Source organism: Leptinotarsa decemlineata, unplaced genomic scaffold (genome assembly GCF_025532065.1).
Source record: "Leptinotarsa decemlineata unplaced genomic scaffold, Ldec_3_MD MMD2_P_RNA_scaffold_8, whole genome shotgun sequence".
NCBI lineage: Eukaryota > Metazoa > Arthropoda > Insecta > Coleoptera > Chrysomelidae > Leptinotarsa > Leptinotarsa decemlineata.
Genome location: NW_027412535.1, coordinates 2,912,517 through 2,921,804, shown reverse-complemented (window position 1 = coordinate 2,921,804; position 9,288 = coordinate 2,912,517). Strand labels below are relative to the sequence as shown.

The window sequence follows — 9,288 nt, the reverse complement described above, 5'->3', positions numbered from 1 at the left end:
TCTCAAATCCTATCATAGAGCAACAGAACTGACAATTGACATAGAATTACACACCAACACTTTCCCCCAACTCTACAATCTTCAAAGTATGTAAATTAAAACTATTTCAAATAAACAAAGTAACGTTTAAATATGAGTTATGTCATATTGAGTGCTTTTCAAAACAAGACAAATTTATTAGCTCTTAGAGCTTTTGTAAAAATGTCTGCAACGTTCATTTGTAGAGATATATTTTATTTGAATTTCATTCTGGTCAACCAGATCTTCAATAAAATGAAATTCAACATGAATATTTTTAGATATATCCTCCTCGATATTATTATCAGAGTAAATAACATTTTCTACTTCTTTATTGTCTTCCTCATTTAGTATTGGTTGTACTTCTGGATTTATTGCATCTCTTATATTTCTGTTTTCACAAAAAATAACGGATCTTGATACCACCACTGTTTTTTGTTCAGTGTCATACAGTTTGTATCCATTATTGCAGTAACCGATGAATATGGTTTTTAGTGAATGTGAATCTAATTTTACTGTACAATTTCCTTTTGGTACATGTACATATGTCACACAACCAAAAACTTTGATTGTATTTATATCTGATTCATATCCATGCCACAGTTTGGCTGGAGTAGTTTTTGGGAATCACTGCTGCTTCCAGTCGATTATGTAGATAAACTGCTGCACACAGAGCGTCACCCCAAAAACATTTTTTCAGATTTGAATCAAACATCTGGATTTCTCTAGGATCATTCTGTTGAATCTTTCAGCAATTCAGTTTTGTTCCGGATTCCTTGGTATTGTATATTCAATCTGTATACTTTTCTTCTTACAAAACATTTGAAATTCTTTAGAGCTATACTCTCCTTCATTATCGCAACATATTCGTTAGGAGATATACATGTGCAAAATGTGTGAAATGGTCTAAGAAACTTAAATGATATTTCTTGCCATCTCTTGTTGAAGGTGTGAGGGGTCCTGATACATCTGTTGAGATTATTTCTAGAGCTCTCCGTGCTTTCCTTTCTTCAGGTAGGGGTTTGAATCTCACACGTTACTGTTTTGCTTTCAAACAAACTTCGCATAAGTTTTTTGATGGATATTTAGATGAATGACTAATTCGTCATCATGCATCAAGTCCTGATTTTCTACTATATTGGAACTAAAAAAATCTTGGTCTAAAACAAATAACATAGATTTCGTCTGACACTGCCTTACAAAGATGTTTTATTTATTCTCTTTTTCACATATTTTAACTTTTCCATTTTCGAAGATTACTTTGAATCCTTCGTTTTCTATTCGTTTTACCGATAGTAGATTATAGTCCAAATCCTCACTTTGGAATACATCTTTCAATTTGAAAATTTTTTCTTTCAGTGTCGTCTACATGCAAATCTCCACACTTAAAAACCTTGATCGCAGAACCTTTCTTGGCAACATTAACATTATAATTCAGAGATTTTATTTCACATAAAAAATTCTCTGCTTGTTTGTTTACCAGATGGTTTGTTGCTCCTGAGTCAATAATAAAGGTTATAATTCCATTCGGGAGAGATAAAGCAGTGTTGCCGTTATTAGCTGGTTCACTCTTATGGAGTAGTTCAGATGACTCATTGAACACTGAACTATTCGTGTTACTTGCAATAAATGCTATCTCATCAGGAACTGTATTTTCACAATCAGCTACATGCGAACTGTCTCTGCACTCATTACGTTTGGTCATGGTTTTCCACGCTTATTATATTTGAAGGAAAATTTTGACAAATATTGTACTCGTCTTCTCCCATTTGACGTGAATTGTCCTCTTCCTCTACCATTTGCCAGAGACCGTCCTCGTCCCTTGCTTCTTTCACGAAAATAACCTCTTTAGCTACTGATAAAAGCAACAGAATCATCTTCATGATTGTTTTCTGGTCGTATTGCCTGTAGTAACTTGCTTTCAACAAATTGTACAGTAACATCTTAGGGATTTGTACTGAACATTAAATCAATTGATCACTGTCTGGCATTGCTGCTAGCAATTGACATATTATTTCGGGTTCTTCTAGAATACCTTCACTATCTTTCAGATCTATGACGGTTTTTTTTCAAAATCTCCAATGAAATTACTTAAGCTGCCTTCGATATATTTTATATTTCCTGATTTCCTCTGCAGGTCAACTTGGATGGACAATCTCTTACGAGTTTAAGTGTTTTTCAATGTTTCATACATTTCCTTAGCTGTTTTCTCGTTTTCCACTGTTTCCAAGATAGTATCAGCTAGCTACTGTACTATAATGTTCCTAGCCTTTGCATCTTTCTTTCTGAATTGCACTAGTTTTTCTTGGTCCCTTGGAGCATCTTCTTCCAATACTTTCAATGTATGACTTTGTTCCAAGAATAGTTTCAGACAAAAACTCCCAATTTGAAAATCCGGTTCCATCAAATTGTTTGAGATTTGCCACCAGTGATAAACTTCTCCAATGTGCGCGTGCCAAATAACTTCCAGTTAATTCCGCTCAGATATATCACCATCTGGGCCCATAACCTGTTGAAGGCAGAGTTTTTGAATTCCACTATTCCTTCTTGTAATGATGATTACTTTTTATTTTGTAGATATTTATTCAAGTTAGGTTCTCCTACCATATTACATTTTTCACTAAACCTTAACAACGACATACAACATTCATCTTGAATCATATCATAGAACAACAGAACTGACGATTGATATAGAATTGCACTCCAATAGTATCTAGGACATAATAGTTAAACATATGCTAATACATTGTTACGTTATAAATTCTTACAATTATAATCTTGGTCTGAACGATGATATTTCACCTTTATCTTCGATGAGTAACAAATTTATTTATATGGTCACTTCTAACAAAAACTATATGTTACTGTGGTGATTGGTTAAGAATGACCACTCGGCTAGCCTAGCGGTTTTGTAGGGGGTGGGTAAGGTAAATGAATCCACCACTAGGGTGATGTTTTGAAATTAACCTGATTTATTGATTTATACATTAATACACAACAATAAGTATGGAAAGGCCTTCTGAATCTAATTAAAAACAAATAAGAGCTTGTGTGATCACACCTCATCTACAATGGCAGCTACCCCAAATGTATATGAAATATTGTTATAAATATGAAACATATGAACAATATGAAACCGACAATCACTAATTCGGTGAAATGGCTGTCTGCGAAGCGGATGTCACTATTATGTGCACTATAGTCTATGCATAGCATGCATGAAGCGTTCGGTGTGATCAAGCTAACTGGAAATTCTTCGATGATGACTATTACTGGTTGTTATTCAGCTGTTGACTGTCGCGTAAGCAACAAGGAAGGTTGCAGCATGCAGGAATTGGAAAATATGATAACTCACCCCAGGCGTTACCTAGCACTTATCTTGTTATAACTTATTCCTGCAATATGGAGGGCTGCAAAACTTGCTTTATACCATGCAGTGTAGAAAGCAGGGGTGACTTCGGAATGAAGTTGGCCTGGAACCTTGGATCCGACAATCTGTCGATGATGTCGCAAGAAAACACTAAATCTTGCGCCTTGAATTGTCTGCTCTGTTTGAAACTCGAAATGCTTTTCGTAATTGGTAAAAACCACAAATTCCACCATAAAATACAGAGAAGACGTGTTGCTCCCATGCACAACCATTACTGACTGCCCCTCCTCTCTTTTTTTCCTTCCTGTCCCCTTTTTATGCTTCTCACAATACACTGGAGTTACCTACATCTATTCCTCTGTTCTATATGTTCTAAAATTCGCGGAAAATTCAATAACAACAGTTGCGACCGTTAACGGTTGCGTAACGTCACTTGTGATACGTTTAAATAACTAAATTCAAATATTGCCGCCCGGAACTTGAATTGACCAGCTCAGTCATCTACAATCAGTAACATCCAATACCTACTGAGCAGCTGACAAGAATTTGACAAACGACACATATAAAGTTTACAATTTACTAATTAATTATACATCTGATTCTGTACAATAAATATTCGTTAGGTAAGTAACAAGTTATACTACTACATAATATTAAATCACTATATTTCTCTGATTTATTTTTTTGAATGTTATTTCCAGGCACTATTGGACCAGTGACTAATCGACCACAAAGAATGTAAACAAATTACAGAAATCGGATCAATTTTCAAAAATTATTGCTACGAGCATTCAAATGGATGCATATTTACTGGAATTACCGATATAATATAGGCATCGTACCATCGGCAGACGAGACGTGGCCAGATAGTGTTCGAGTGATAATTCCTGATACTGAATAAAATTGTTTTTAATAAGAGACGACTTGATGTTTCAAATACTGTGCATTCTGTTACGGTTCTTTGTGCATCTAGATATACTCTTTCTCTTGTGTTTTGAATGATAATCTCTTCTTTTTATATAAACTATGTTATTTTAGTTTTCATTTATTTCTGCTATGTTTGATATGCAACCCATTATACATCTCCCCGATGAACTGGTTGACTATTTGAAAGGTGAAGAGTACCCATTAATTATTCCTTCAAATGTTTGTTACGTGGCAATACTTTGGCACGTAACAACATACATACGCATTATTTCATGTACTTATCAGTAACATCATCTTTGTTAAAATGTTCACAAGTGGATTTGTCAAATTTCTGTGAAAATATTTCGAAGTAGATAGAAATAACAATTAATATTTGTGAATATGGTTATTCATATTACTGGAGTTTTTTCCCAACAACAAATCGTTATTTTTAACAACTCGACACGTGTTTCGATCACCAAGTGATCATCTTCAAAGAGCAAGTTTATTTTAACTCCAGTAATATTCATTACTACACCAAAGGTTCCAAACAGTGCATCATAAGTAAATGGTTATTCATGGCAATAATTGAAGTTTTTTCAGAGCGTAACGTTCAAATTATTTAATCTAGATGTCGCTCACTTCGTGGTCTTTCAAAATGTTGTGATTGCCGTATCCATGATGTTACAAAGAAGTAACAGTTTTGCAACATCTGGTACCGAGTGAATCGACTGAGTTTATTCAAAAATAAAATTCCCACCTCTGGGCAGACATTTTCAAACTAATAATTCAAGCAAACCTTCAACTTTCTGGAATGTAAAAGAATAACATTGCAGGCATATTTCCTACAGAATCAGAATTACATGGTACACGGTGTAGGTATTCAAAATACGAAAGTCCATATAATATTTTGGTCCAAACCGGTGGAGGTTTTCAGAAAAACTCGCCTAGGGCGACATCATGCACTAATTTGAAATTATTTAAATGAAGTCCTCAAATTTTGCGAAAGGTCCTCGAATTGTCCATTACTGTCCTCAAACAGATCAATTCACGGTCCCCAAACTATTCGAGTCCTCAAACTAACAGATAGGTATACGAAAAGTTTGGGGACTGTCCTCAAACTGATCAAATGTCCTCAAACACACAGTTACAGGAACAAAATGTCCCCAAAGTTATAGATAGGGGTACATATATATATATATATATATATATATATATATATATATATATATATATATATATATATATATATATATATATATATATATATATATATATATATATATATATATATATATATATATATATATATATATATATATATATATATATATGCAGGCCTCAAGCATATATATATATATATATATATATATATATATATATATATATATATATATATATATATATATATATATATATATATATATATATATATATATATATATATATATATATATATATATATATGCAGGCCCCAAGCATATATATATATATATATATATATATATATATATATATATATATATATATATATATATATATATATATATATATATATATATATATATATATATATATGCTTGAGGCCTGCAAAAACGGTAACTAATCTTTTATCAAGTTTTTTACAAACTGTAGGTTTTTGGCGTTTGTACATTCTATGCAGTTCTGGCTCAGCAATTAAACTGGAAATATTGTGCTTTAATTGTGCAGTTCAAGACCGATTTTTGGTCTTAACCGCAAGAAGACAACCGACAATCACAGCACCTGAGTTGGTTAACGTGTTGCAGCAGACGCACCAGGTAACCATTGGTCGTGATACTGTCAGAAAGCGACTGCATGAAACAGATCTCCACAACAGAAGGCCACTAGATGTCCACCTTTGTCGAGAGGCAATCGCGGTAGAAGATTAGAGCGGTGTCAAGAACATCAAAACTGGGATGCAAATGATTGGGCCACAGTTTTGGAGAAAACCAGAACACTTGTCATCCTTACTGGTGGTAGACATCGATGTTTCGCTATGAGACACTTGCCTTAGGGCAAAACATTCATGTCTACCATTACTACACCAAAGGTTCCAAATAATGCATCACAGGTGTTAGGAATCACACGTTAAAAGGTAAGACCTCGTTAGTCCTTAGCTCGCACAAGTTTCTCAACCTTTGAGAGTTGTCGTTCGTATGGGGGCGACAGCAGATTAACAGAAAAACATATTTTAAACAGAAACAGATTTTTAAACAACAATTTTAAAAATGAATAGAAATGTTTTGTCAACCTATTTGAATATATTGTTTATATATGTGATGGAATCGGCCGATGGAATGTCGAGTTGGAACATCCGGTGTAGTATAAATCCAAAACAAGCCCCCTTCCTAAACACGAGAAGTGCAACACTCTTCTCGACTCGCATTTCATCAATCAAGTTGGCGTCTTCAGGGGTGAAGAAGTCTTTTTTGGAATCATATGGATATTTAAATTGTTTGCTAAATATTGTTCAGTTTGACGATAGTCGTGACACTGTGTTCTGGCGATGAATTGAATTTATTGGAGCCTCTGGAGACACCCTATATGAACACTGAATTATGCAGAAAACACTTTTCTCTACTCAGTTTGTATTCCAAACTTTCGTTATGGAATTGAATCAGATATCATTCACATGATTTCTACATGATATACTAAATGAAAGGTAAAAATTTCACTTACATGGAACACTGTCTCGCTCACTGGTAGTCATCGATGTTTCGCCGTAAGACACGCCGTAAGACACGATGGTCTATTAGACGAATCTAGAGAACAAAAAAAGATGAGAGTTTTAAATTTTGGTTACCGATGTAATTAAATGGTTGTGATCTATCGTTTGAAAATATTTTCATGACCGCAATGTTGCCACATCTACATGTAACAGACATCAACTTGGAAATTTGAAATAGAACACCCTATATATTATATCATATTTGAATTTTGCATCAAAATCCAAATTACTTTTGTTGAAAATGTTCTATACTTATCTCTCATCGTTTTTAAAATATTAATTATTTTGTAATTTTTTTTGGCGAAAACATGGTATTTTTAATATTTAATATCGCATTAATTAACTGATACATCGAACTCAACTTCTCATTGAGATAAGATATGGTGGTTGTTATTTCAGAATGGAACTCAAATCTTATTTTATATAGAGTGTCTGAAAAATACGTCTCAATTTGTATCTTCGATAAACGATCATAACTAATTTTTTTCAAATAGAAGACCCTGTATATTATTCAATTTTTGAATTCAGTCAACTAATGTGGCCAATTTCGGCAGTTTATACTTACTTCTAAAAAGTCTAACTCCTCCGGACCATTATAAAAATTTCGCCTGGAGCATATGAAATTGATGAAATCAATAAGGTGATTAAAAAATTCATCAAATCGAAAAAAATGCAATTGGGAAATTGAGCTGAGGAGAATATCGATGAAGTATTTCTCCTACACGCAAACAACAACACTCTGAAATGTAGAAGGCGGTCGAAATATTACATCCATCTCAAACATGAAAAACTATTGCCGAACTTTAGAATTCGGAGCCGATGTGTTCAGCATCGACGAAATATCAATAAGGTGAGAATTATTCGTGTGTATTGTAATGTCACAGCTGAAGCACATTCAAATGGTGATGAAATACATAGCATCTTTGAATTTGATATTGATGTAGAGCTCGGTTACAAACTCACCAAGGAACCATGAAATATTATTTACATGCCAATCCAGCCCGACGGTCGTCAGTATCTCGACAATATCACTGTACGCATATTGGATGAAACTGGTATTCTGATCAATTTCAGTGGTGAAAAAATAATAGTCAAATTGGAATTGATAAAGCTATAACAGTAATAATTTCTATGTTGATTCACAACATCAACGACCGTTATTAGTGAGCCATAAAAAAATAGTAAATGAAGCATCGATAAGTTTGATCGCAGAAGTACGGAAGTTTCAAATACTGTTTTGCGAGGACAACCTGGAATTGGTTTCAGAATGACTTCAGATAGAAACTTCCATATGGAAAAAGAACGTTTGAAAAATATGAAGCCATGATTTGAGAAAAGTATTATTTTCCTCATCCAATAAAACTACTTGGATGAATTTACCATATCATATATAACCTTCATCGATCACCAATGATGTTATAAGTCTCTGCACTAAAATTTCACTTTCTTGAATAATCGTGTAATTGATATTTTTAATGTAAAATTTCAAGTTATCAATTTCCAAAAAAAGTGAAATTTCAGTTTAAGAATATAAAATATGTCCAAAACTTTATGACGATAAACTACACTTACTACTTGGATTGCTGTTCGAATACTTTAGGTTATGTAAACTGAATGTGAAAGCAAGAAACTCCGTACTTAGATGGAAATATCAGGAAGGGGGTGGGGAGGTTCACCTTCTATTCAAGGTAATATGATATGGCCCTAGCTCAAGGTCATGTATCGAGGACAAAGTCAGTCATCAAGGCCAAACTCCGTATCCAAGGCCATCTGACGTACTCATAACTCAAGGTTGTTTAGGTTCTTTGAGGTCATATGACATGCACATCGCTCAAGGTCATGTGTCGTCAGTCAAGGTCGAGTGGTGGGCACGTTCATGGTCATGCTCAATGCCTTATTACGTGTGACTCAAGATCATGTGACGTGGTGGTGGAGAGTGTGAGAAGACGAGTCAATTTTTTTAAATCATCCTCGTGGATTATAACATTCAAAATTTATTTTTTCAGATATAAAAATAATATCTTCGATAAACTATTATCAGAGTTATTTGTTTGAATAATGCAATGAGAAGGTTTTTTTGAATAATATAATAGTCATTGACCATTGTTTACACTGTGTTTTTAGATATAAAAATGATATTTGTTCAATTGACTATAAGATTATTTCTGTGAGAATGGTGAATGATTTTTTAAATCATACTCATTAATTAGGTCCGTGTTGGTGGTTATGATAATCCGTGTTGGAA

The 9,288-nt window shown here is 33.6% G+C and overlaps 1 long non-coding RNA gene across 1 annotated transcript; it reads right to left on the bottom strand.

Moving 5' to 3' along the window:
- Positions 1–337: 337 nt before the first annotated feature.
- LOC141480391 (uncharacterized) lies at positions 338–2,048 on the bottom strand. Its single transcript, XR_012464307.1, has 2 exons — positions 1,219–2,048; positions 338–1,162 (listed from the first exon to the last, which is right to left on the bottom strand). It is a non-coding gene; the product is annotated as an uncharacterized lncRNA (long non-coding RNA).
- Between the last annotated feature and the right edge of the window lie 7,240 nt (positions 2,049–9,288).